The sequence below is a fragment of the Ovis aries genome, chromosome 3 (genome assembly GCF_016772045.2).
Source record: "Ovis aries strain OAR_USU_Benz2616 breed Rambouillet chromosome 3, ARS-UI_Ramb_v3.0, whole genome shotgun sequence".
Classification (NCBI taxonomy): domain Eukaryota; kingdom Metazoa; phylum Chordata; class Mammalia; order Artiodactyla; family Bovidae; genus Ovis; species Ovis aries.
Window position 1 is genome coordinate 51772828 of NC_056056.1, and position 27775 is coordinate 51800602.

The 27775-nt window shown below is 40.5% G+C and overlaps 1 protein-coding gene across 4 annotated transcripts in view; it reads left to right on the forward strand.

Annotated features, from left to right (window-relative positions):
* The window catches only part of CTNNA2 (catenin alpha 2), a 1404594-nt gene that overhangs the window by 1158416 nt on the left and 218403 nt on the right, over positions 1–27775 (forward strand). The gene's annotated exons all lie outside the window — the stretch shown is intronic.

Genomic DNA, 27775 nt, shown 5'->3' on the forward strand with positions numbered 1-27775 from the left:
CTTTTTTGACTTTGTTGCTGTTACTCTAGAAGGGTAGGTCAGAGCTATGCCTGTCTTAGTTAAATCATGAGCCAGGACCAACAAGAATACCTATCATTGCTGATTAAGGACAAAAGGGAGACAGAAGTCATGCAGGCTGTCTTCAGGGAGGAAGATGGTGTTTTTTTTCTCTTGCATCTTTCTGCCCAAAGACCTCAGATGACTGACTGCAAGAGGACTAGTAGCCTGCAGAAGTTCGTTACCGGTTTGCAAATATCACAAAATTTTTTTCTTCTCTAAAAAGCAAATAAATAGGCATGTCTTTATATGGTCCATCCTTGCATATCTCCTCCACTCTTCAGTCAACACCTTAAGCCTCAGCTTTTCTAGTCATCTTCCTTCAGGCTCCCTTAGTGGGACAGGTTTGTGATATGGTCAGAGGGCATTAATGAGTCCATCTCTCATAGCTCCCAGTTTATTGATGTGCACTTCTCTGAAGGAGGTCTGGAGATGGAGCAATAGATTTTATTTAGCATCTTGTTTGTTTTAGCACTTAGCCATCAGACCACACAGGAAACCCCATCAGAATGACAGGACTATAGTATAAATGCTGAAGACGCCAGACCAAACATGAGCCATGCAGTGAAAGTTCTCATAACTTGAACCCTCTCAACACATGCGCTAACCCCTACTTCAGTGGGAACCCTGACTACATTTTGCTTTTACTTAATATGTGTATTTCTCCTGTTTCCAAGGAGCTCCCATGTGCCACCCTCTTGGGACAAGAGGACAATCCATTGATGTTAGAATTCCAAGCCATGAATCCACTCTCTCTTTTCCTTTTTTTCTCTCTGTTTTTGTCTGCTTAATGAAGATCCTAACACCTTTCCCTTCCTCTGGAAGACAAGAGAAGAATTTAATGAGTTTCAGTCTTGAAACCTCTCCCCTTGCCAAATAAAACACAACTATGAGTGGCTTCAGAGAAAGACCCAGACAAGGGCTCACATCATATTTGCCATTATCCACATCTTATTTTCTCATATTAATTAGTCTCCAGGTAGCTCAGAACAGAAAACAGAGTGACCCTAGCTCTGACAGGGTCACAAATTTCCATTTCTCTCTGTCAGCACCTTCTGTAATACCCACCTGAGGCTGACAATGACAGAGGCCCACAGTAAGCAACTCAAGCCCACATTTTTCTTTTTACCTGTTCACCTGTTTTAATCTTCCTTTGGGTTCCACAGCTGGGGAAAAGGTAAATTTGTAGTCCAGAAATATTGTCTGATGAAACAAAGACAGTCTTCCCATGGAACAGAAGTTTACTTAATCGTGCCTTGGGTCTGTGTGTACACAAGTGATGTTCTTTAGTGTTGATTCAGAGAAATATCACCTGCTTTTATAGGATCAGAAGACAGTAATGGAGGCTAAACTAGCCTCCTTCTTCCCAGTTGTGTAGGCAGGTTTTTGAATGGAGAGCAAGGTGTAATTTTCAACCCATAATAAGATTAATTCAAACTGACAGAATGAGGAAATTAATTTTTCAGGTTACCATTTATTCCTTTTCTCTATCAGTCAATCAAAAAATATTTATTGAGCACCATCTATGAGCCATGAATTGAAAAGGAAACAGAAAAAACATAAATGACCTCCTTTACCATTTATTGTTTGCTTGGGGAAACAAAGCCAACACCCATGATCTAATAGAAAGAGCTTTTGGAATCAGGAGAGGTGTGGCCTTGTCCTAGTTTCTTGAGTAGTATAGTTTGTGGTGGTGGATTTCCCAGGTAGTGCAGTGGTAAATAATGTGCCTGCCAATGCAGGAGATGCAAGAGATATAGATTTGATCCCTGGGTCAGGAAGATCCTCTGGAGTAGGAAATGTCAACGCACTCCAGTATTCTTGCCTGGAAAATCCCTTGAACAGAGGAACCTGGTGTTTTGCTATCACAGCACCACTGAAACATTCTTGACTTTCTTTTAGAGTCTGTGTTACACTTAGAACAGGGTTTTATAACATTACAGTTCCTAAGAAATTTGAAAACTGAATATTCCTAAGTCCTCCTCTCAAGACAGTCTAATTCAGTATATCTCAAACGAGGTGTAGGAATCTGTATTTTTAGAAAGTGATCCAGGTAAGTATAGTGCAGCCAACATAAGGATTACAGGTAGAAACACAGTGTCTTGGAAATAGCCTGCAGAGTGTATAAACGTGATGTGCTCATTACATTGAGCTACTCAAAGTGATAGACTATATTCTAGGACATGATCTTGAACCTGTCCTCCAATAAATGCCCCATATAATCATGAGTGCAAAACATTCTCTCTGTATGTGTGTGTGTGTTTGTATTTGCTTCTTGTCAAGCATTTTCTTTGCTTCTAGTTTTCTTTGATTCACTTGGAAATTTTATCAAATTAATTGAAAAAAAATATGTAGGTTTTGTTTTTTTTTTTTTTTAAAGGGAGAACGGAGCACACTGGAAATGATGTCATTTAGACTTAAAACCCTTATAGCAGGATACTTCAAAGTGTTGGACTCTGAACTTGTGAAAATATCTGGAAATTCTAAAAGTGACACAGATTCCTAACAAGTGAGAATCCAGTTGTATGTAATTCTAAAGGCCTATCAGTATATATTTTCCTTTTGTCTTTATTCCTGTTCTTTGGTGAAAATAAAAAAAAAAAATTGAAAAGAATTTCTTCCTTAGGGTTCTTTCAGGGGAAACAGGATTTTTCTCAATTGAAAAAAAAAAAAAGGCAAATGTATTCTGATTGCACTAACTTCCCTTAACATGCACTCAAAAATTCCCAACTTTTTTCTATGTTAAGTCTGATGAGAATTATGACCGTCATGAATATGTTCACTATCAAAATCAGAGACACTGCTGAAAATAGGTAGATTTTAAGTGTGCTTTCAGTTAAATGGTAGATCTTATCTCTGTGCTTGGTGTCATTTTTATTATTCACGTAGTTGAATATTTAGGAAGGAAAGGTTGGTGGTCTAAATTTTCTTCTTCAACAATCAAGAGACCTTGGTATAGTTTTTCTCCTGTAGTGTATTTCTCAAGTGAACCAAATTCCTTCAGAGTCAATCTACTTCTCCTCCCTGTAAAAAAACTCTTGGGTAACATGTGTGAGTGGTATGTGCCTACTCCATGAAGATCATTAGCTGGATTATCAGTAGACTTTATTTTTCTAAGGCAAATACATACTGCTGGCTCCTTCCATAGAGTTCTAAGGGTTTTATGGGAGTCTAGAAGCAAGTTTCTCAGTGTATAATTCATTTCTTTTATTCAAGACCCACGTGGGAAGTATATACTTCATTCATACCAGATTACATACAGGTTGTTGCAGAATTTCATATATGCACAGATGCTTTAATACCTCCTAGAATATGGGGAGGATGTTTGTTAGTTGGGGAAAAGTCACTGGTGGAATAATTCCTCCTTTCCTACTCTATCAGTTAGGCCTCTCCCTTCTTTCCTCTCCCACTCCGGGGTAACTTCAGTTTGAGGCTCCTTTGATGATTTCCGATCTTCTAAACAAATCTGTGGGTGGGAATTTTTTTTAGCTCAGTTTTAAAAATCCAGTATTGCTATTAACTTGTGTAGAAGGTGGTAGGGGAGGGGGTAAGTTAGGTTGGGGATGAAGACGATGTATAACTAAGAAGGACTCTCTTGGCTTGCCCATTCTTCCAGGAAGACAGGAAAGAGAAAGTGGAAGTCATTCAATCCTGTTCAACTCTTTGTGGCCCCATGAACTGTAGCCAATCAGGCTTCTCTGTCCATAGGATTCTCCAGGCCAGAATACTGGAGTGGGTAGCTGTTCCATCCTCCAGGGGATCTTCCCAACCCAGGGACTGAACCCAGGTCTCCCTCATTGCAGGTAGATTCTTTACCATCTGAGCCACCAGGGAAACACAGGAATACTGGAGTGGGTAGCCTATCCCTTCTCAGGAGGATCTTCCTGACCCAGGAATCGAAATGGGGTGTCCTGCATTGCAGGTGGATTCTTTACCAGCTGAGCTACCAGGGAGGCCCAGGGAGACAGGGGCAGTATAGAGTTAACCATTTCATATTATCTTTTCAGAAAAGGAACAAGACAGGGACTTCCCTGGGGGTCCAATGGTTAAGAATCAGCCTTGCAATGCAGGGGACTCAGGTTCAGTCCCTGGTTGGGGAACTACAATTCTCACATGGGGCAGAGCAACTAAGCCCATGTACCACAACTGAAGAACCCATGCTCTGGAATGACACAGCCAAATAAGTAAAGGAACAAGACAGATATGAACATGTAGATTATCTTGTTGACTATTTATGGTTGAGTCTCAAGTAATTAAGGAGGCAAAGATTTGATCCTTGGGTCAGGAAGATCCCCTGGAGGAGGAAAATGGCAACACTCCAGTATGCTTGCCTGAAAAATCCTGTGGACAGAAATGCCTGGTGGGCTAAAGTTCATGGGGCTGCACAGAGTTGGACACGACTTAGCGACTAAGTATGCACACATGACAGAACCCTAATCGCTGCAATAAGTTCTAGAAAGAGTCAAAATACAGAAAAATATGCTAGTCATGGATTCTCAGCTTAAGAGCAACTGTCCAGGAAAGCCTGGTCTCTTTCCTGATTGGACCCATCACTGACACCTTCTCCAGTTTTTCCTCAAATCTTGTGAAGATCCAAGGCTGCATAGGTGAGCCTCACTCATTTATAGGCAAGGGAGAAGTGGGCATTTTAGGACAATGTTCAACAATAAGGGTGATTGTATTCAGTTTCACCCTCAGTTCAGTTCAGTTCAATTCAGTCACTCAGTCGTGTCCGACTCTTTGCGACCCCATGAATAGCAGCACACCAGGCCTCCCTGTCCATCACCAACTTCCGGAGTTCACTCAGACTCACGTCCATCGAGTCAGTGACGCCACCCAGCCATCTCATCCTCTGTCATCCCCTTCTTCTCCTGCCCACAATCCCTCCCAGCATCAGAGTCTTTTCCAATGAGTCAACTCTTCCCATGAGGTGGCCAAAGTACTGGAGTTTCAGCTTTAGCATCATTCCTTCCAAAGAAATCCCAGGGCTGATCTCCTTCAGAATGGACTGGTTGGATCTCCTTGCAGTCCAAGGGACTCTCAAGAGTCTTCTCCAACACCACAGTTCGAAAGCATCAATCAGTTATAATCTGAAAATTTTCGTACAGTCCAGAAAATGAAACTACTCTTTTTTCTGACAAGCATTCAGCAAAATTGAAAAGTCAGCAAGATTTGCTTATATTTCCTGTGTTTCACCTACCATGTATGTTTCTGAATCCTGGATATCCATTAGGATCCCCCGGGGAACTTCAGAAGCTCCGAACCTGCGGGCCCCATCCATGGAAATTCTAATTCAGTTGATCTGTGATGGGGCCTGAGCATCAACCGGGTCAAAGATCCCCTAGGCGATGTCTCTGTGTCTCCAGGATTGAGAAACACAGCTGAACTATTTGCATGGATGTCATTTCTTGCTGAAATTTTTTTCAACCTGCTTGTCCTGGAGCTGATTTTTATAGGGTCATGCTCTTAATAGGCACGGAGCTGATAAGGTTTAATATGTCCCAGGGGTCTTTGCATTTAGCAGGGACTCCAGAAAACCAGGAATCCAAGTAATGATGCAAAAATTGTGGATTGATGGGGCAGCAATGCTTTCATTTCCCCCATCCCCCTTCCCTTCCTTCCTCTTTCTGTTCCTTCTTTTCTTCCCCCAATTTTTAAAAATAGTTCTTAAGAGATTCACACTGAAATTCCTGCTATGTGTTTGATCATCTACCTGTGGATGCCTTTCTAGGGCATATTCCTGTTTATTCCAAATATTGATGATTTTGGTTTGCACATTTAGCCTAGAGTATTTGATTAGCCATCTACAATAAGGCTTTCCAAATCAGTAGAAGCTTGGTTAAGGACCTGAAAGACTTAAAAACAAAAATTAAATTCTTTTTGGTCTGTTTTTTATTGCAGGAATAATACCTGTTCATTGCAAACACATTAGATACCACAGATAGGTTAGAACAAACTTGAAATCACCTGTAATCATTCCACGTGGCCATATGCTTTGAGTTATCTCTGGCTTTCCTTCTGTCTCTGCTCTCTGTTTTCAAATAACTTCCTATACTTAAAATGCCTTTTAATGATCTGTCTCCTGGTACATTTTAAAATAGAGCCTCTGACTAAGGCAGGAACATTTAAGATTTTTAACCAACTTTGTACCTTTGAGTTCAAAATTCATAAAATTTCTTGGAGCTTCAGACATTAGAATGACTATACAGTTTATCAAGTGATGGATAAAGTCTCAGAGATATTAAGGAGCTTAACATCAGACAACTCAGTGACAGTCCTAGATGTGAAATCTAGGACTACTCAGTTCTAGTGTTCATGGTTTATGGTTTATGCCACACCATGACTTAGGGGACGAATCCAGGTCTCTAAATGAAAAATGATGCTTCTTAAAGTGTTTTTGGTTATGTTTGCACATGTTAAGAGAAATTAGAGTTAAGTATGTTATTGGCCTTAGCTAAGAAATAAAGCACCTATGGTTGACTTTCCTGAGCATTTCAGGAAAACAGATTCTCTGCTCAGGGCATGCATTATGTATGTGTCTTGTCTTCTCCTAATACAGAACCATGATGTTAGAAACCTCTAGAAACAGCCGTATTTAAGTCAATGCATCAGAAACCTTGATTGAAGAATGTTGTTTCTTTAGATGTTAACAGATATTTCCTGGAAAATGATTGAACCAATGTAAACAAACAGATTCCATGATTGAAGGAGTTCTCCAGGTCTTTAACATTCTTATGGTCACTGTAAATCTCTGAGACATAATATACAGGTTTCCCAATTACAGCAAGAACACTGTTGTTTCTCTTTTAAGGGGCCATTTATTAATTTCTTGATAAACTAATATTATGACCACAGTTAAAAACACACTGATTTAATGTTCGATTTTGTGTACTGGGAATAAGGGAACAGCAAGGGAGTATCTAGGTTGTTAGTTACCATGTCCTAGCTACTGTAAACAGTGCTGCAATGAATGTTGGGGTGCATGTATCTTTTTGAATTATGGTTTTCTCAGGGTATATGCCCAATAGTGAGATTGCTGGTCATATGATAGTTCTATTTTTAGTTTTTTAAGGAATGCCCATTGGCAGATGAATGGATAAAGATGTGGACATAATGATACTGATGAACCTATTTGTAAGGCAGGAACAGAGATGCAGACATTAGAGAACAGACTTATGGACACAGCAGGGGAAGGAGAGGGTGGGATGAATTGAAAGAGTAACATTGAAATATATACATTACCATATGTAAAGTAGGTAGCTTATAGGAAGTTGTTGTATAACACAACGAACTCAATCTGGTGCTCTGTGACAACCTAGAGGGGTGAAATGATGTGGGCAGTGGGAGGGAGGATAAAGAGGGAGGGGACATATGTATACTTAACAGTCGATTCATGTTGTTGTATAGCAAAAATCAATAAACATTGTAAAGCGATTGTCCTCCAATTAAAAATAAAATAAAAAGAATATGTAGTACATATATACAGTGGAATATTACTCAGCCATAAAAAGGAACCAAGTTGGGTCATTTATAGTGATGTGGATGAACCTTGAGTCTGCTCTACAGAGCAAAGTAAGTCAGAAAGAAAAAAAAAAGAATATCAATAGTATATTAATGCATATATACGGAATCTAAAAAATTGGTACTGATTGACATATTTGTAGAACAAGAATAAAGATATAGACATAGAGAATGGACTTCAGGACATAGAAGGGGAAAGGGGAGGATGGGATGAACTGAGAAACTAGCACTGATATATACCATGTGGCAAATAGATAGCTAGTGGGAAGCTGCTGTATAGCTCAGGGAGCTCAACTTGATGTTATGTGATGACCTAGAGGAGTGTGATGGGGTAGGGGGAGTTGGGAGGGAAGATCAAGAGGGAGGGGGATATATATATATATAAAAATATATATATGTACATATAACTGATTCACTTTGTTGTGGAGCAGAAGCTAGCACAATATTGCAAAGCCATTATACTCCAGTGAAAAAAGAGAGACTATCTGAAGTATTAAGATGGGCTGAGACCATAGGGTTAATCTGTTGTAATTTAGCACATGAAACAAATGCAAATTATCATTTCTTCTCAAGGGTTTCTTTTTATGGTAATTATCTTGTTTGGAATCCCTCCCCTTAACCCTCCAACCACATCTTTTTTTTTCTTTTGTTCGTGTATTTTCTGAAGTTCCTAACTTTGAAAAAGCAGAGTGTCATACATAGTTTTTGCAAACCCAACAGAAGAGACATTTTTCAGATGTTTCCTTGTATCTCTCTATTTCCAGGCAAGACAGTCTTAAAAAAATTTTCAGAGGTGTCCCAAGTAATCAAAGTCCTTCTGCTAAGGGCACTTGTTGGTGGCAGATCTGTATTAGTCTATGGTTTATGGTGATTAAAATTTGATATAGCACAGGTAAATCAATAGAATCACAGGGCTGGATGGTAATTTGCTGCAATGGAACTTGAGAGGAGCTTTTCTATTTCTTTTTTATAGTCTTTTTGTCTATTTGTCTTACCCAAGTCTTCATTAATAGCCTCCTGACCATTAAGGTGCCAGTGTTATTAAAAAAAAAAAAAATTTCCCCTTCCCACTTTACAAGAAATATTTACATCCTATTTATTAGTCTCTCAAAACATGTGAGTCTTTGACCTTTGTATGGCCTTCTCACCCTCTTGTGTGATTAGGTGCCACTGTGAGTATGTGGACAGAGGCCTGTCTTATGCTGCAGACCCTTAAGCCCCCATCCATGCTACATCACACTTACTACCATGTTCTTATTGGACTGGAATTCAGTCAAGAGACTGAGTTCTGTGAATCACTGCACTGGAACTCATACCTAACATAGGCTCCAAGCCTTTAGTTGGAACCCTGCTCTGTTGGAGTGAATAATAACTCAGATTTTATTTGAGCAAAATATTTGATATAATTTTAGGAGGTGGGAACATTTTTAGGATTTTCTTTGTGAATTAAGGAAACTCTAGCCAAAATCAAAAGATTTCACAATCCAAATTCAGGAATTATGTATTCTTCCATCCTGCTGTTAGTTTCTCAGTCCAATAATTACTCTTGGGAAAAAAATCATTTTTATGTATATTTAAATCAACATGTACCAGCTTAGATTCTAATTAAGCATAAACAGGATGGCAATGGAATTTGGTCATGGACAAAATTTCACACTCCAGAATATGAGGGCAGTTTTATATATATATATAAAACTGCCCTCATATATATCTCAGAGCCTTTTGAGTCCATTACTAATTTTAACATTTAAACTGTATTTGGTACTTATTATGTGCCAGGTACTGTATTAGGAATACAATAGCCATCCCATCAGATATTGCAAATACTTGTATTAGCTTGCCAGGACTGCTGTCCTGGCAGCAGTTATGACAGAATGGAATGCATAAACAAAGGGGAGCCTAGAGGTCTAAGAACAAGGGGTCATCCGGGCTGGTTTCATTCTGAGGCCTCGCTCCTTGGCTTGAGGGCGGCCATTTTCTCCCTTTGTCTTTGCGTAGCCTTTCTTCAGTGTGTGTCTGGGTCTCCTTTTCTTATAAGGAATCCAGTCAAATCAGATTTAGTCCATTTTTACCTTAATTATCTCTTAAAAGGTTCTGAGTATAGTCCCATTCTGAGGTACTAGGGGTTAGGACTTTAATATACAAAATTTGGGAGATACCCTTCTCGTTACAACAAAAATGCTTTTGTGTCCATTTTATAGTTAAGACAACGGAACTTTAGTTACATTCTTTGCCCATGATTGTGCAGTTAGTCTATAATACAATCAGGAGTGAGAACTAGGTTTATCTAATTCCAGAATCTGCTCACAGATCTTATATACTGTGGACCTCAGCTCATCCATCCATTCATTTAATCAACAAGTGTTCATCAAGCATCTCCTGCTTGCCAGGCATTGTGCTAGGTGCTATAAATAAACATTGGTGAATAAAACAAACATGATTCCCGCTTTTGAGGCTATAATCCAGTTATCTACACCCTAAATGGCTTTAAAACCTATGGTCCATAAAATTCCATCTGTTTCCCAAATCATTCAGGTGTCATGGGGCTGATTGCCAAAATGGGTGCAGTTCTCTGGGCAGCTCTTCACATTCTAACATCTCAGGCAAAACTGATGTAGAGCCTGAGTCACACACTGTACCCCATTTTGGGTTAGTTCTCTCACAAAGGCATGGGGCTCACTTCAGAGGAGAGGTGGATGCTCCTTACAGAGTGGGCTGGGGAAAACCAACTCAGACAATACATTCTGGAGATGGCCAAATGTTCAGACCATCAAGTTTGATCAGAACAGGTTTGGGCTTGCATATGATGAGAATCTGTCTTTTAGATCAGGGAGATTTGTTCTCGGGATAGAGCGAGCACCTCTGATCTCTTGGGAAAGTGTCAGCCAGAATGAGGCAAAAACTCCAGAGTCTTCCACCCAGATCATGGTGGGAGAGGGTAGGGTGAAGATATGTGGGGTTGGTTCTGTCTCTGGTAGAGCTGGAGTTGAAACTGAAAGCCTTTCTGGAGGTCAAGGAGGCAGACTTGATCAATGGATATTAGTTAGAGACTGTTGACTAATGTTCCTGTGGGCACTCATAGCTACATTTACAGCATTTAGCATGCATGGGAACATCAAATGGATTTCCCATTCCAAATGTGGTGAGATGAATCTCCTAACATACCAGCTGCCCAGCTTTTTCTGGCTCAAGGGCTTTTCAAGATTGAGGAGGCTGGAGGCAGGTCACTACTAGTCTTGGCTAGATATGGTCCAGGCTGGTAGGGCTTGACAGTAACCTCCCACCCACACCGTAGCTCCTTGTGGACTTATGAAGGGTGATGTCAGGAATGTTAGTCTGAGGGCAGCATGCTGACTTGCTCTATTGGTGCCAGTCTTCACCATGGAGGCAGACAGTGGGTGGATGCTCATATGGTTCATTCAGAACAAGCATTCTCTGCTGGCTTCAGTAATGGCTTCGTGATTAGTGAGTTTCCCATGTGTGAGCTGTGCTCAGTTAATTCTGTTTAGGTCCACAGAGGCTGTTAAAAAAAAAAAAAACACACAGAGAAACAAGCCAGAGAAGAGAAAACCATCACAGGGCTAGGAACTTGCTTAAATAAGAAGCATTCCAGAGCTCTGTTTGGGAGGATCACAAGGTCTCATAAAGCAAGAGTTGTGTGGGAGAATGTGAGGATGGATGGGGTAACAACATCGTGTAATTTTGATCAGAGGGAGTCAACCCTCTGACCTGAATGTAAATCAAAAGTTATGTTTCTATTCTCTATCCCCGTATTTTCCTGGAGGGTGATTTCCACTGAATGTCAGGCTTTTGTGTAATGAAATAATACCCATTCTATGGGCACTGTTAGCAGCTGTCCTGGCTCCTACAGAAACTTTCCTTGACTGGAATAATAATAAATTATTTCAATCATTTAGAAATTAGCTGCACAATTGTCAAAGTTCTGGCTTCTGTTAATGTGCTGCTGGAGAAAAATGAAAGGGCAAAGAGGGGGAGAGGAAAACATATTGAGCTGCTTCAAACTGGCAATGGAGAATGTATCAGAACAAAGGCACAGTCGCATAACCATGTTTTTTGGTCTAATTGCCCTTTATCTTAAAAATATTACAATTGATTGGATGGGCTGTCTTTATCAGTGTTAGGAGATGATCAAATACAAGCAAAGTCAGGGCTGAAGGGGCTGTTATAAGAAGATAGATTGTGTCAGTATAAGAAAGAGGTTTCCTTTAAAAGGAACATGAGCTGTTCTGGAAGGTCCTAAGAGGCAACATGGTGCAGAGTTCTCCTCACTGAGCTCTGTGGTCAGACTGTCAGGATATGTCTTAGCATCTCCCAAACCACTTCACACCTCCCACATGTACAGAACAGGAAACCCACAGCCCAACCAGAAGTGTTATTTGGCAGATTAAAGGAGACAGTATGTGCCTGGCACTTGGTAATAATCATCTACTTAATATCATTATTCACAAATCCCTTACCATTGGAGATGTTCAGATGTGTGGGGTTCTTTTAAGCCCTATTTAACTCGGAGATTGGGTCCTTTGATTCTGCCTGGGAAATTAAGGAGCAGATGAAGAGAATCGACTGAGGCTGACTGGGGGCAAGCACCCTGGGCCCTGGGCCCTGCTTATTAGCTCTTCTGGGCAGTGCCTAGCATCCTCCATCTCCCCGTCTCCATCTGCAGCCCCTAAGACAGTGTGATGAGCTGACATGTGGCTCAGGGCCAGCCTTGGGCATTTGATCAGCATCAACCTCCCTCAGAGCCTCTGCCCAGAGCACAGATTGGTCAGTGGGCAGGCAGGCAATTGTGCTGCCCTCTCTGATGATGGGTTAGCTGTGGGAAGGTCTGGAGCCAGAGGTCAGAAGGAAAAGAGGAGAACTGTAAAATCTAATCAAAGGATGTTCATGCTGGAAGGGGGCCTGGAGTCCATTGGAGCTCTGCTCCCTCTTTTCACAAATGAGGGCCCAGAGGCTTAGGAAAGGGAGCATGAGCAGAGGCCACATCCCTTATGAACAGCAGAACTTGGTCAAAAGATACATCCTTTTCTTCCAGATCAGTGAGTGCTCTGTTTCAGCTCACTGGCTGCCAGACCTGGCAAATGGATGGCAAAATGGTTAGGTGGAGCGATGAGATGTCTGGGGTTTATGAAGCAGGCTTCTTACCCCTATACATGAAATCAGAAAACCACAACCATGTAATCAATATTCTTAATGTCTATCTAGAGTCGGGCCACTGGTGTAGAGGCAGCAGCGAAGATGTAAAGTGGAACTATATCCCAGTTAGTAATTACAAGGTAGAATGGGCTGCACACAAAGGCCATTTCTCTCTCTCTCTCTCTCTTTTTTTTTTTTTTTTTTGGCTGCATTCCTGCAACATGTGGGATCTTAGTTTCCCAACCAGGGATTAAAGCCCTGGATTGGAAGTGCAGAGTCTTAAACTCTGGACTACCAGGGAAGTCCCCTAGGGCCATCTTTTCATGTGGATGATTAGGAAGGACATTGTGGAAACAATAGCACAGGAAGCAGATTTAGCAAAAACTATTTTGTTTGAAAGGGCTTCCCCTGGTGGCTCTGATGGTAAACAATCCACCTGCCAATACAGGAGACCAGGCTTCAATGCCTGGGTTGGGAAGATTCCCCTGGAGAAGGACATGACAACACATTCCAATATTCTTGCCTGGAGAATTCCATGGACAGAGGAGCCTGGCGAGCTACAGTCCATGCGGTCTCAAAGAATTGGATACAACTGAGCAACTAATACTACTACTATTACTATTTTGTTGGAAAGATCAAGACAGATGTGAAGTCAGCCTCTGGATCTTAAGGGCATTAGGTCTCCACAGTACTGAAGATGAGTGGAACTGTGGGTTTCATCCCTTCAGCCCACTTTACCTTTTGTATCTGTAGCTCCTCTTCCCTGTCTTCCATGTGTTGGGGAAAGTATACTCTGACTGATGCTTTCTGCCTTAAAGTGAAGGAAACAATATGAGAGACTCATTCACACTGAAGTGATGGTGGCCAGTGCATACGGCCCATGTGATCTTTGGATTATAAACGGGAACTGAAGGAGACAACTGGTACTTTACACTGAGCACAGGCTCTCCGATAGCAAAATGTTAGACAAGCGGGGGAGGAATTGCTTGGTCTCATGATTATTGTGTGCCAGGTCTAGTCCTAAGGACACTGATGCCTTTAATCAATAAAATAAACTTTTCTTTATCTGAGGCCCAGAGTCCTGTGTGGAAGGTCACCTGGCTGTAAAGAGAACTTCAGAAGTGAACTTAAACAAGCTAGCTCAATAATTTCTTACAGCTGTTTCTACTATGCAATGCTTATTATGTAAGCAGTCAATTTTTTGTATTTATATATAATTTTTCCTGAAGGCTATGAAGATTTCAATTGGAAAGATGGTTCCTTATCTCCAAAGATAAGTGATGTGAGCACTGAGTTTCTAGTCTCTAGGCCGGAAGCTGAACACCTGAGCCAGTGGAGACATTCTGCCCTGCTCTGGGTTGTAGACTGAGGTCCTATGTGTAATAATAAATTATTTGGTGTTTTATTGGGGGTGGGGGCTCTCACTTTAGAATCCCTTGGACTTTGGATTATCCAGGATGGCTGTAGGTTCTGTGAGCTCTGCAGGGAATGCCATCCAGGAATCACCAGCAATACCCAGACTTATGTGACCTCAGTCATGTGGGCAGAGATGGGGGCACTGGAGGGAGCCCACCAGTGCTTTAGAACCCAGAGCAAGGACACTTTGTATGATGTTCAACTGGAATGTACATCGTGTAATTTAGCAAAGCTGTTTACATTGCCACTGTAAAATTATCTCTTGGTTCTCAATATCTTACAAACAATTAAAAACAGTTATGTGTTTAACAAAATCAGTAGTCCTAAAGGAAATCAACCTTGAATATTCACTGGAAGGACTGATGCTGAAGTTGAAGCTCCAATACTTTAACTCCCTGATACTAAGAGCCAACTCATTGGAAAAGACCCTGATTCTGGGAAAGATTGAGGGCAAAAGAAGAGGGTAACAGAGGATTTGATGGTTAGATAATAATCTAATAGACTCAGTGGACATGAGTTTGAGCAAACTCCAGGAGACAGTTAAGGAGAGGGAAGCCTGGTGTGCTACAGTCCATGGGGTTGCAAAGAGTTGACTTAGTGACTGAACAAAAACAACAAAGTGTTTAAGACTATATTTAGAGTTTAGACCTTTGGAAACTCAGGCAAGTAATTGTAACTGGATGGCTTCAGACAAGGTACTTAAACACTTTGAGCCTAAGTTTCCTTAACTATAAAATGTGAAGAGATAATAGATAATAGGTGCCTGAGGAAATTTGATGAGAAAATGGGTGGGAAAGCTTTTTTAGTACAATACAGGCACATAAGTACATAATATTTGTATTAATATTTATCTTTAATATTAGTACTAATTTTACTGATAGTGGAAAAAATTCCAACTGTTTACATTTTTTTTCTTTTTTTAAAATATAAATTTATTTATTTAAATTGGAGGTTAATTACTTAACAATATTGTATTGGTTTTGCCATACACCAACATGAATCCACCACAGGTATACACGTGTTCCCCATCCTGAACCCCCTTCCCTCCTCCCTCCCTGTACCATCCCTCTGGGTTGTCCCAGTGCACCAGCCCCAAGCATTCAGTATCTAGCACCGAAACTGGACTGGCGATTTGTTTCATATATGATACTATACATGTTTCAATGCCATTCTCCCAAATCATCCCACCCTCTCCCTCTCCCACAGAGTCCAAAAGACTATTCTATACATCTGTGTCTCTTTTGCTGTCTTGCATACACCAATACAGTTCAGTTCAGTCACTCAGTCATGTCCGACTATTTGTGACCCCATGAATCGCAGCACGCCAGGCCTCCCTGTCCATCACCAACTCCCGGAGTTCACTCAGACTCACGTCCATCCAGTCAGTGATGCCATCCAGCCATATCATTCTCTGTTGTCCCCTTCTTCTCCTGTCCCTAATCCCTCCCAGCATCAAAGTCTTTTCCAATGAGTCAACTCTTCGCATAAGGTGGCCAAAGTACTGGAGTTTCAGCTTTAGCATAATTCCTTCTTAAGAACACCCAGGGTTGATCTCCTTCAGAATGAACTGGTTGGATCTCCTTGCAGTCCAAGGGACTCTCAAGAGTCTTCTCCAACACCACAGTTCAAACGCATCAATTCTTTATCGCTCAGCGTTCTTCACAGTCTAACTCTCACATCCATACATGACTACTGGAAAAACCATAGCCTTGACTAGACGGAACTTAGTTGGCAAAGTAATGTCTCTGCTTTTGAATATACTATCTAGGTTGGTCATAACTTTTCTTCCAAGGAGTAAGCATCTTTTAATATCATGGCTGCAATCACCATCTGCAGTGATTTTAGAGCCCCCCAAAATAAAAGTCTGACACTGTTTCCACTGTTTGCCCATCTATTTTCCATGAAGTGATGGGACCGGATGCCATGATCGTTTTCTGAATGTTGAGCTTTAAGTCAACTTTTTCACTCTCCTCTATGGAATTTAGAAAGATAGTAATGATAACCCTGTATACATGGTTTTTCCGAAGTCCCAACTTTTCCCCAGAATTCCCCGTCCAGACCCATCCTTGTATCTTTCCCAAGGCTCTTCACATAGTAGAATCAGGGTAAACACAGGACGGATGAATACAAACACAGTAGATTGTATCATCTTCTTTTCTCTTGAGAATAAACCTTCATGTGTGGGAAGTGTTAATTTTTCGAAAGTGTTTAATATTTATTACCCCTCCTTTTCTCCCATGGTTAGTTTTCTGCTCCCTAAGATCTTATTTTTTGTTTTTGTTTAAAAGTCAGGGATCCTCCCAATTCCTTTGCCTCCTGCTCCAAAATCACTGCAGATGGTGATTGCAGCCATGATATTAAAAGATGCTTACTCCTTGGAAGAAAAGTTATGACCAACCTAGATAGCATATTCAAAAGCAGAGACATTACTTTGCCAACAAAGGTCTATCTAATCAAGGCTATGGTTTTTCCAGTGGTCATGTATGGATGTGAGAGTTAGACTGTGAAGAAAGCTGAGTGCCAAAGAATTGATGCTTTTGAACTGTGGTGTTGGAGAAGGCTCTTGAGAGTTCCTTGGACTTCAAGGAGATCCAGCCAGTTCATTCTAAAGGAGGTCAGTCCTGGGTGTTCTTTAGAAGGAATGATGCTAAAGCTGAAACTCCAATACTTTGGCCACCTCATGCGAAGAGTTGACTCATTGGAAAAGACTCTGATTCTGGGAGGGATTGGGGGCAGGAGGAGAAGGGGACGACAATGGATGAGATGGCTGGATGGCATCACTGACTCGATGGACGTGAGTCTGAGTGAACTCCGGGAGTTGGTGATGGACAGGGAGGCCTGGGGTGCTGCGATTCATGGGGTCGCAAAGAGTCGGACACGACTGAACGACTGAACTGAACTGAAGAAAGTTCTAAAGAGGTGGTCTGTTTTGAAAACATGAAAAGGGACCTCCTTAAGCTTTTCAGCTCAGAGAAGCTCTCCTCTCTTGCCTCCCTCGCCCTATATTTCCTTCTAGAGTCAACATTGGGTTGCATGTAAGGAGTGTAAGAAGGAAACTCTTTCTATCTCTGTGTAAGTGCCAAGGGACTCAGGAATAGCAGCCATAGAAATGGATTATATATTTTGTCTAACTTCATTTCAAGTCTTGAGAGACATAAATAAGCTTTCATTTTATTTTCTTAGAAATATTTAGGGTAATTCTACTTAGGCCAGTTGATGAGTTGCCTCTGGTTAGCACTGAGGGTTTGTTTGGAAAAATTGGATACTTCAATTATTCAGAGTGATGTAGTTAATATGACTCAGGGTCTGTAAATCACATGTGGACTATTGGAGCCTAATTTAGTCGTAGTTGGAGGAGTTAAGGAAAGTTTAAAAAGTAGATTGTGTCCAATTATAGAGTTGATTTTCTGGACTCTTGAGATAATAAAGAATACACATATAAAAAAATTAAGGTTCTCCAAAATATTAGACTACTGATATAACTACAAAATACATATTTATATTTATGTTTTGTTGGTTGGAATTGCCCAGATAGAGGGCTCAGTTTTTCATTCATTTTGCAAAAGTCTTTCTCTTTAACCTTGAAGAAGCCTTTCCACTGCTATTTGTGAAAAAATCATTTCTGTAACCAACTGCTTTCTGAAAAATCAGTGACCCTTCTCCTGTTTTTAAAGGACCTTGAAGTTCACCTCTGTCAACCACATGCTGGGAAGCTCTAATATTCCCCCTGGCAACTTAGATAATAGCTGGTTCATATAGTAGTTGTCTATCTTGGGTTTATATTAGACTCTTCTGAAAGCTGAAAAGAATTGCAAATGACCAGGCCTTCTCCCCTACTCTCTTCATCCCTTCTCCCAACAATTCTGATGGACTTGGTCCAAGGTGGGGTCTTGGGTTGGCATTTAAAAAAGATGCTTCTAACATGCTACCAGGCTGAGAACTACTGAAATACCTACCATGTTGTGTGCTATTGTGGGAGGGCTAATAGGCCAAAAAGGCCATAGACCATTCTCACATTTGATTAAGAAGTCATGGATGAGAAATTAAAACCTGGGATGTTAAAGAATTAATGTACATTTAAAAAAATGTCAGTAGAAAGGGACAGTAACTGCTAATCCTAAGAGGATTTCAGCGAATGTGGCCTCAGACAGAAGCCAGGGAAGAAATGTCCTGCAAAAAATGGAAGAGTTCAGGAAGATTGTTGATAAGTGGGAGCTTCCCCTCACTTCCGTGCTAAGTGCTAGAGCTCCTAATCTAGTATGTACCCCATCTCTGCCAGGACACCCCACACAGACCTATACTTGATCTTGGTTCCTTTTCCTTCCCTTTCCTTTTTTAATGTATAATTTTTTAAATTTATTTTTGGTTGTGCCGGGTCTTCATTGCTGCACCGTCTTTTCTTTAGTCGTGCAGAGCAGGGGCTACTTTCTGGTTGCAGTGAACGGGCTTCTCGTTGTGGCGGCTTCTCATGTTGTGGAGCAGGGTCTCTAGGGTGTGCGGGCTTCAGTAGTTGCAGCATGTGGGCTCAGTAGTTGTGGATCCTGGGCTCTAGAGCATAGGCTTAGTTGCTCCAAGGCAACTAAGGGGATCTTTGCAGATCAGAGATCTAGCCGGTGTCTCCTGCATTGTTAGGAGAATTCTTAACCACTGAGCCACCGGGGAAGCCCTCTTCCTGCTTTTCAATGCTTTTAACAATCACCTTCTTTTTTTACAGGAACAGAATCTGCTTTAGGTATGCTCTGCTGACTTCCTCTTGTCACCTTGTTCTGACTCCCATAAGAGACACCTCTCAATTCCTACAGAAGGGTACTTAAATCTTTGCAGACCTGAATAAACACCCAAAGTCAATGTGTGAGAGCTGATTGAGCAGGCAGAGACTTGGGGCATCCATATAGTGCCAGTGTGCTGGAGGATTGGGTGATCCTATGTGCTGCTCCAAGACTCACAGGGATTTTCTCTGCCCAAACTTAACTTCGGAAATGCTCAAACCTCCCTGGGAACTATAACATCAAAGCTTTGAATGCAAATTACTTCTTCACAACTTAACTTGGTTAAGACTTTATGGATAAGTCAGGTCTGACTCCATTAAGGAGGCTAATTTGAGCTCAGTTAACTTCTTTATATTTTGCCCATAGAAGAAAAAAAAAAAATTCTTGTGTGAAACGGGTCCTCCTGGCAAACTGCTGTCAACCCATGGCCTGCCTTTCTTTGGAAATGCAGAAACCAGCACATATTATCCTTAATCTTGATTGACAGTCACTTAGTGAGCAGACCTTTCCATGGTCTTTGGATAATTATAACACATATTAAGTACATCTATATCTTGTTCATTTTTATGCACACACTCACAGGCAGTGCTTTTGAGATCTTAGCACGAGGCTTCTAGAAGAAAAATAAACTGTTAGGACTCACAAAAGAGTAAAGGATTCAAAAGGAATGCAAGTTCGGCTTTAGGTAAAACCAGAGTATGAGAAAGCAGTTAGTAAACCTATCCTTCTATATATACTGTGTACGAGATATATATCTATATTCTTCTCTCTCTGTCTCTCTCTTTCTCTCCATACCTCTCCCCCTTCCTCCCTCTATCTTTCTCTATCTCTCTCCCCTGACCCCAATACCCTTTATCCATCTGTCTTCATGCCACCACTGTAAGTTTTATTTAAAGAGTTTGGCAAATAATCTACCACATCTTTTATTCTGCACCTACACACACACACACACACATTTTGTTTACTATAAATGTTATTTATTGGCTTGCAATTTGCTTCTCTTACTTTACAGATCTAGAACATTCATATTCTAGGTAATTTAAGGACATCTCCCTAACTTGGTATTTCTCAAACTTTAGCAAGCATCAGACTGACCTGGAGGACTTACTAAAATACAGATGGATTGGGCCTCATCCTACAGAATTTCTGATTCAGTAGATCTGGAGGGGGGCCCAAGAATTTGCATTTCTAACAAGTTCTTAGGACATCCTTTAAGAAAGACTTTTCTAACTCGTTCTGTTTGGTAGCTACGTAATCTGTAATGGTAGAGTTATAATGTGAGTTTTTCAGCCATTCCTTTGTTGGCACACAAGCAATAATTTTTGCCTCTCCATTCAGTGGTGAGATAAATGTTCTTGTAACACTATCTTCATGTTCTGGTGCTTTTATTTTGATAGATCCAAAACCTTTAGAAAATGTCTTCTGAACTAGATTATGAGTCACAGGATAAAATCAGTCTCACTGCTTTGTAGTTACACTTCAGTTAGATCTTAGTCATCAGACTTGGATCCAAATGATGCTGACTTTTTCCAGAAGTCAACCCCCCTATCCCCCTCAGAAGAAGGATATTTTCCACTTTTGTGAATAATCAAAGAAATGTCCCCTATGCTCTTACAGCTGTTCCGGAAGAGGGACTTGAGCTGAGACTATTGTCAGTATGGTTGGTTAAGTTTTGTGCATAGCCTTCCTGGGGATCTACTTTGTAAGAACACCATCCACTGTTCCATAAAAAGGTTTGGTGGTGTTGCCATTGTTGTTTAAGAATCAGTCAACTTATTTTGTATTTGCAACTCACGTAGGTGCCTTAGGAAAGCAAGCCTGGGAGATGGGAATCTTTGCAAATTCATTTTGTCTTATCATTGAGGAAAATGTGTCTCAGGCTGGCACAGATAGTTTTCTAAGCCTGTACCTGATGGTGCTAGTGGTAAAGAACCTGCCTGCCAATGCAGAAGATATAAGAGAGACAGGTTCAGTCTCTGGGTTGGGAAGATCCCCTGCAGGAGGGCATGGCAACCCACTCCACTATTCTTGCCTGGAGAATCCCATGGACAGAGGAGCCTGGCAGGCTACAGTTCATAGGATTGCAAAGAGCTGGACATGACTGAAGTGATTTAGCGCACACATACCTGCTGGTATATGGCCAAGGTGGGATTTGAACTCAGCACTTTCTGGCTTCGAATATATTTTATATTGAAGCATTATGTGGCTTCATTTGAGGGAGTCTGAAAGTTGCAAATGGAGTGTCTACTCGGGCTACAATGATTGATTTTGAAATTGTACAGGTATTGATATGTGTTTAAGCCTCTATTTCTTGAATTATGTCTGTTATGGGAAACATCAATTTCTCATTTGATTTTGGGGAATAATCAAGACTGGATTAGTCATTAGATTTTTCAGTTGATGTCAGTTTCATCTAGGTGCAGTTGTCTGTCTCTCTTATTTTTATTTTCTTTTACTTTTTTATTTTATTTTTTAATGAATGAAGAGCTGCCGGGTTGTCAACCTAAAAAGTCACTACTAATCTTGAGAGCGATTTTCCTAGTTGAAGACATGAGTGGCAGGTATCCAGGAACTAAAGTACATACATTCTTTGGATTTTATCCTCAACAGCGTGTCTTCTGTATTCAGTCTAATTTCTTGTCCTGGAGTCACAATTTCACCTTTTTATAACATTTCCATCCTACCTTCTTCACCCTAGTTTTTCTTGCATCTTTTATAGTTTATTTCTGGGAGGAGTGTTTGACCTCTCTCCTGAAATCACCATTTCATTTTTCCTTCCCATTTAGCTGGTGCACTAATTATTCCAGATTCTATGGCTCCGTTACCAGATTCTCTCAGACCCTGCAAAGCGATGCTTTTGTGGTTGTTTAGTTGCTGTATTGTGTCCCACTCTTTGCAACCCCATGGACTGTAGCCTGCCGGGCTTCTCTGTCCATGGTATTTTCCAAGCAAGAAGACTGGAGTGAGTTGCCATTTCCTTCTCCAGGGAACCTTCCTGATTCAGGGATCAAACTTGAGTCTCTTGCTTGGCAGGCAGATTCTTTACCACTGAGCCACCTGGGAAGTGATGCTCACCTGATGGCTTATGCCTCCATCTCTGACCTCTTTTCCAGTACTTTTTCATACCACTGTTTACTAGATGCCCTCCAACAAATGTGCTGTTCAGTTCATCATCTCTCCAGTGGTCCCTTCAGCTGTTGCTTTATCTTATGTTCCTTTTAAGTTCATGATTTCTTCACTTCTTTATTCAATAACAGAGGTGTAAATAGGGGAAAATAAAAATAAAACCACCCACTTAACGCTCACCAGAACTATCTCTTAATTCCTTTGTCTATTATTACAAGAACTTTGTGCATCTGAGGTGTAAGTAATTTTTCAAGCAGTTTATAAAAAAGTCTTAGATTAGTTGAAGTGAAAGTGAAATAGCTCTTAGATGGGTTATAGAGACCAGGGAGGAAGCCATTTGGCTTGTGTTCAATCTCATTTTTTTCATCCTAGAGATATTATGTCTAATCTCCTTAGAACTTTTAGGGGTTTTTCACGTTCAGACAGCCCTCATGATAATCCAGACTTGGGTAACAAGAGACATGAATTCTGGTTCCACTCTATGATGTTTATGATGGAAACTTTCAGTGGCACTGAATTTAATTGCAGTAATAGTACCATGAAATAGAGCTTAGTATTCCTGTTTTACAGTCAATGAACTAAGCTCCAAAAGAAGAAAATAAACATTTATCGAGTATGTATTTATATATATCCAGTATGTATTTTCTAGGCATTATTATTTTTTATTTTTTTGGCTTACTGCGTGGTATGTAGGATCTTAGTTCCCCGACCAGGGATTGAATCCATGCCCACTGCATTGGAAAACAGAGTCTTAACCACTGGACTGTCAGGGAAATCCTCATGTATTTTTTAGACATTTTGCCTAAAGGATAAATGATTTTCCCCAAGACATGTTGCTCATAAGTGGAGAAGCTGGAAGCCATTATTTTCCCCACTGTCTCAAAATACAAATGACTGTTAAGTTATAATTTTAGGGACAGGCTGCTCAAATGCCCAGGAGTTTAGCGATCAAGTCCCATTCCCATTTCCCCTTCAGCCTCCTCATTCCTCTCTCCTCCCTCTGCCCCTCCCTTTCATGATTCTGGGAACCTCCTTCATATTTTTTCATCTTTTAACCCAAGAGGCTTACTTTTGTTCTGTTCTTGAACTAACATCAATGCCTTTTCTCTCCCTGCTGAATCATGAGGCATTAGTGTAGCCCTCCCAGAATCCTTCCTGATCTCACTCCAGCAGCTCCAGCCTGAACCATGATGAAAGAAGCTTCTATCTGTCCTGTATGAACTATAAGTAGGAACCTTCTTCAACATACTGGACCCCAACCTTGGGTTTTGACAATGATGTTAAAACTAAAGCACTTACCAATGCTCAACTTTTTCATCACAACAATAGATTGTCCATGGGAGATCAGATGTTGGGTTAAAAGTGATTCAAGGAATGGAAAGGATAAATTCTAGTTGGGGTCAGATATTTGAAGTAATTCTCTTTTTCTAGGAGTTTCTCTTGTCCTGTTAATTGAATCCCCTCTATTAAGCTCTCTGGACTTATTTCCTCACTATCAAATGAGGACAGACAGATCTGGACTTAAAAAAAAAGGTAAAATAAGTAGTGTCTGCAATGTTTTCTGACATTTCAGTATTTGCTAGAAACTTATCCTTTAATTTTTTGCTCTTTATTATTTTTATAAAGCTTAATTTTTTTAAAAACAATTTATTTAGCTGTGCCAGGTCTTAATTGCAGCATGTAGACTCTAGTTCCTTGACCAGGGGTTGAACCCTGGCACCCTGCATTGGGAGTGTGGTGTCTCAGCCACTGGACCACCAGAGAAGTCCTTACTTATGTCTTTAGTCCCTCTCATGCCACCTTGGCATGCACAATGCTCTTATATTACCTTAGTATGTCACCTTATTTACATACCAAATATTTACATAGTTATTTCCCACATTCCAGATGCTGTTTAAAACTTTACTAACTTTAATTCATTTAAGCATATGAAGAAGGTACTAGCATAAATTCCGCATCACAGATGTGGAAACTGAAGCACAGACAAGTTGATTGACTTAGCCATTGTTTGGTTAGCAGAGCTGGGGTTGGTGACCAGGTATTCTGGTTCCAGAGTTTTCACTCTTAACTACTCTGTTTTATACCGCCCCCCTTCCCCCCCCAACCCCACCCCAGATCCATAGCACAGATCTTCCTAAATACTCATTTCACTCCATTTTAATTATTTGTCACAAAGTCTATGCCTTCCTCCACCTTAATCCCTTGGGATGAGAGCTATTTAAAACAGCATTTTGAGTTATTGTTTCTTAAGCAACCTTGTTGGAAACTGTTTACTATTGAACCCTGGTGCCTAAAATCAAATTTGCTCTCAACAGATATTGGTTGGATGGGTGAATTCTTCTCAGCCATAGTACCAATCACAGTGATCCACATATGATATGATAAACCATATAGATATTATATAAATATATGTGTTTTGTGGTGGAGGGGTATGGTCTTAACACATATACTTTTGAATAATATTCTAATATGAATTATAGTCATATGTATTGCATTGTTCAAATTTAATGATGGTGTAGTCAGTGTTTATTGGTGTGATGATTCCCTCCTATGGTATTGTCAATTTCAGGGGTCTCTAACCTCCAGGATTTAATTCCTGAGATCTGAGATGGAGCTGATGTAGTAATAATAGAAATAAAGTGCACAAAAAATGTAACTCACTTGAATCATCCCTAAACAACCCACCCCCTCCCCACAGTCCATGGAAAAATTATCTTCCACAGTCCCTGGTGCCAAAAGGTTGTGGACCACTGAATTATAGAATCACTACAAATTGGGGACTGGAAAAAAAATATGTCAATTACTATAGGTTAAAGAAATTTGGCAGGCTTCCCAGGTGGTGCTAGTGTTAAAGAACCCACCTGCCAATGCAGGAGATGTAAGAGACAGGTTCAGTCCTTGGGTTGGGAAGATTTCCTGGAAGAAAGCATGGCAACCCACTCCAGTATTCTTGTCTGGAGAATCCCTATGGACAAAGGAGCCTGCGGGCCACAGTCTATGGAGTTGCAAAGAGTTAGACATGACTGAAACGGCTTAGCACGCATGCATGCAAAGAAATTTAGCACTTATTGCCAGGAGCAGGTATCTCTTTGAGTACTTTGGAAGGCTCAAAGAAGGCTGACAGAAAGGATCCTTTACTCCCTTCAGATACTGCTCTCAAACTTTCAGATTAGCTGCTGTACTTGGTCCACACAGCCCTATGGCCCTACATCGAGATCTGAGAATCTGAGAAGAAAAGAGTCATTTTCTCCTTCCTCTTTCTCTCCCCCAAGGTCTCCCTCCCATTTGCCTAATTTCTTTATTTCTTTTAAATAGGGCATTTAGAAAAGATATTAAACCACAAAATTTCATTTTTGTAATTTAATTTTCATTTTACGATACCATTAGAAGGAGCTTTTCATTTGTTTAATAAGCCCAAACCTTCACTAATGTGTTCCTGAATGTTATGTTCTTTTCCAGTATGGTTTGATGGTTTTTATTTTCTTTATCTGAAAATGAAGTAGGCACCTTCCTTCTAATATGAAATATTAATAATGTATCTTATGTGGTTATTTAGAGCTGTGTTTTCATCATTAGCTTGGAAGACCCCAAGTCACCTGCAGCTCTTCTGCCAAATCTGTGCATGTTTTATTTCTGCTGTTACTCCTGCCTGCCCTTTCCTCCAAAAATAGAATAAGAAAGAAACTTCTTATGTGTTCTTCCTCTGTGCCTTATATTGTAATTGCCACGTTTCTATTGTAATATTGATTTGGAAAACTCATCGGTGTTCCAGTGTATAAAGTAATAGAAATCTGAGTCTTGCTAGAGGGAGTTATTTAGTCTTTATTGAAGTGATTTACAGAGAGCTTTCCATCCAAATAAAATGCCCAGAGAAAAGGGGGAGATGTATTGAAAATAAATTATGCCTGTCTCCCAAGCAACACCAAGAATACAGATTTTGTCATTCTATTTTTTTTCATTTTTTTCTTCCTTAATTTTATATATGAATAATGTTAATGAATTAAGTAAATGTGTATTATGTCTGCATTCCTGGAAAGTTATGGATCATGGGTAACTGGCAAAGTCTATTTTTTAAACAAATTAAGTAACTTAAAATGTTCTTCAGTTCAGTTCAGTTCAGTCACTTAGTCGTGTCCGATTCTTTGGACCCCATGAATCGCAGCACGCCAGGCCTCCCTGTCCATCACCAACTGCAGGAGTTTACTCAAACTCATGTCCATTGAGTCAGTGATGCCATCCAGCCACCTCATCCTCTGTTGTCACCTTCTCCTCCTGCCCACAGTCCCTCCCAGCATCGGGGACTTTTCCAATGAGTCAGCTCTTCGCATGAGGTGGCCAAAGTATTGGAGTTTCAGCTTTAGCATCAGTCCCTCCAATGAACACCCAGGACTGATCTCTTTTAGATGGACTGGTTGGATCTCCTTGCAGTCTAAGGGACTCTCAAGAGTCTTCTCCAACACCACAGTTCAAAAGCATCAATTCTTCACCACTCAGCTTTCTTCACAGTTCAACTCTCACACCCATACATAACCACTGGAAAAACCATAGCCCTGACTAGACTGACCTTTGTTGGCAAAGTAATGTCTTTGCTTTTGAATATACTATCTAGGTTGGTCATAACTTTCCTTCCAAGGAGTAAGCATCTTTTAATTTCATGGCTGCAATCACCATCTGCAGTGATTTTGGAGCTCAAAAACATAAAGTCAGCCACTGTTTCCACTGTTTCGCCATCTCTTTGCCATGAAGTGATGGGACCAGATGCCATGATCTTCATTTTCTGAATGTTGAGCTTTAAGCCAACTTTTTCACTCTCCTCTTTCACTTTCACCAAGAGGCTCTTTAGTTCCTCTTCACTTTCTGCCCTAAGGGTGGTGTCATCTGCATATCTGAGGTTATCGATATTTCTCCGGCAATCTTGATTCCAGCTTGTGCTTCCACCAGCCCAGAGTTTCTCATGATGTACTCTGGATATAAGTTAAATAAGCAGGGTGACAATATACAGCCTTGACATACTCCTTTTTCTATTTGGAACCAGTCTGTTGTTCTATGTCCAGTTCTAACTGTTGCTTCCTGACCTGCATATAGGTTTCTCAAGAGGCAGGTCAGGTGGTCTGGTAGTCCCATCTCTTTCAGAATTTTCCACAGTTTCTTGTGATCCACACAATCAAAGGCTTTGGCATAGTCAATGAAGCAGAAGTAGATGTTTTTCCAGAACTCTCTTGCTTTTTCAATGATCTAGCGGATGTTGGCAATTTGATCTCTTGTTCCTCTGCCTTTTGTAAAACCAGCTTGAGCATCTGGAAGTTCATGGTTCATGTATTGCTGAAGCCTGGGAGAATTTTGGGCGTCACTTTACTAGCGTGTACTTAGGAGAGCTTAAAAAAATAGCAGGAACAATATTTTTGCAAAAGAAAGAAACCTTTTTCAAATAAGAATTTCATTTTTATTTGTTTGTGCATGTAGTTTTTATAGAAACTCTTACTTTGTTTGCAATGTTCAGATACAGGTAGACAAAGTACATTTGATTGATACATGAAAAAGTTCTCACAGTTTCCATAGCATTTGTCTGTCAATTCAGCCAGGGTGTTGTTCGTATTTGATGCTTTCTTGCTTAGGTCCCAGCAGGATTTCCATCAAAGAGCTCAATGAAAATAAGATTATAAATTTGGGGTTCTCCCAGAAGAACATATTTTAGGTAAGAGAGAGATATTGCAATTTGCATGATGGATATA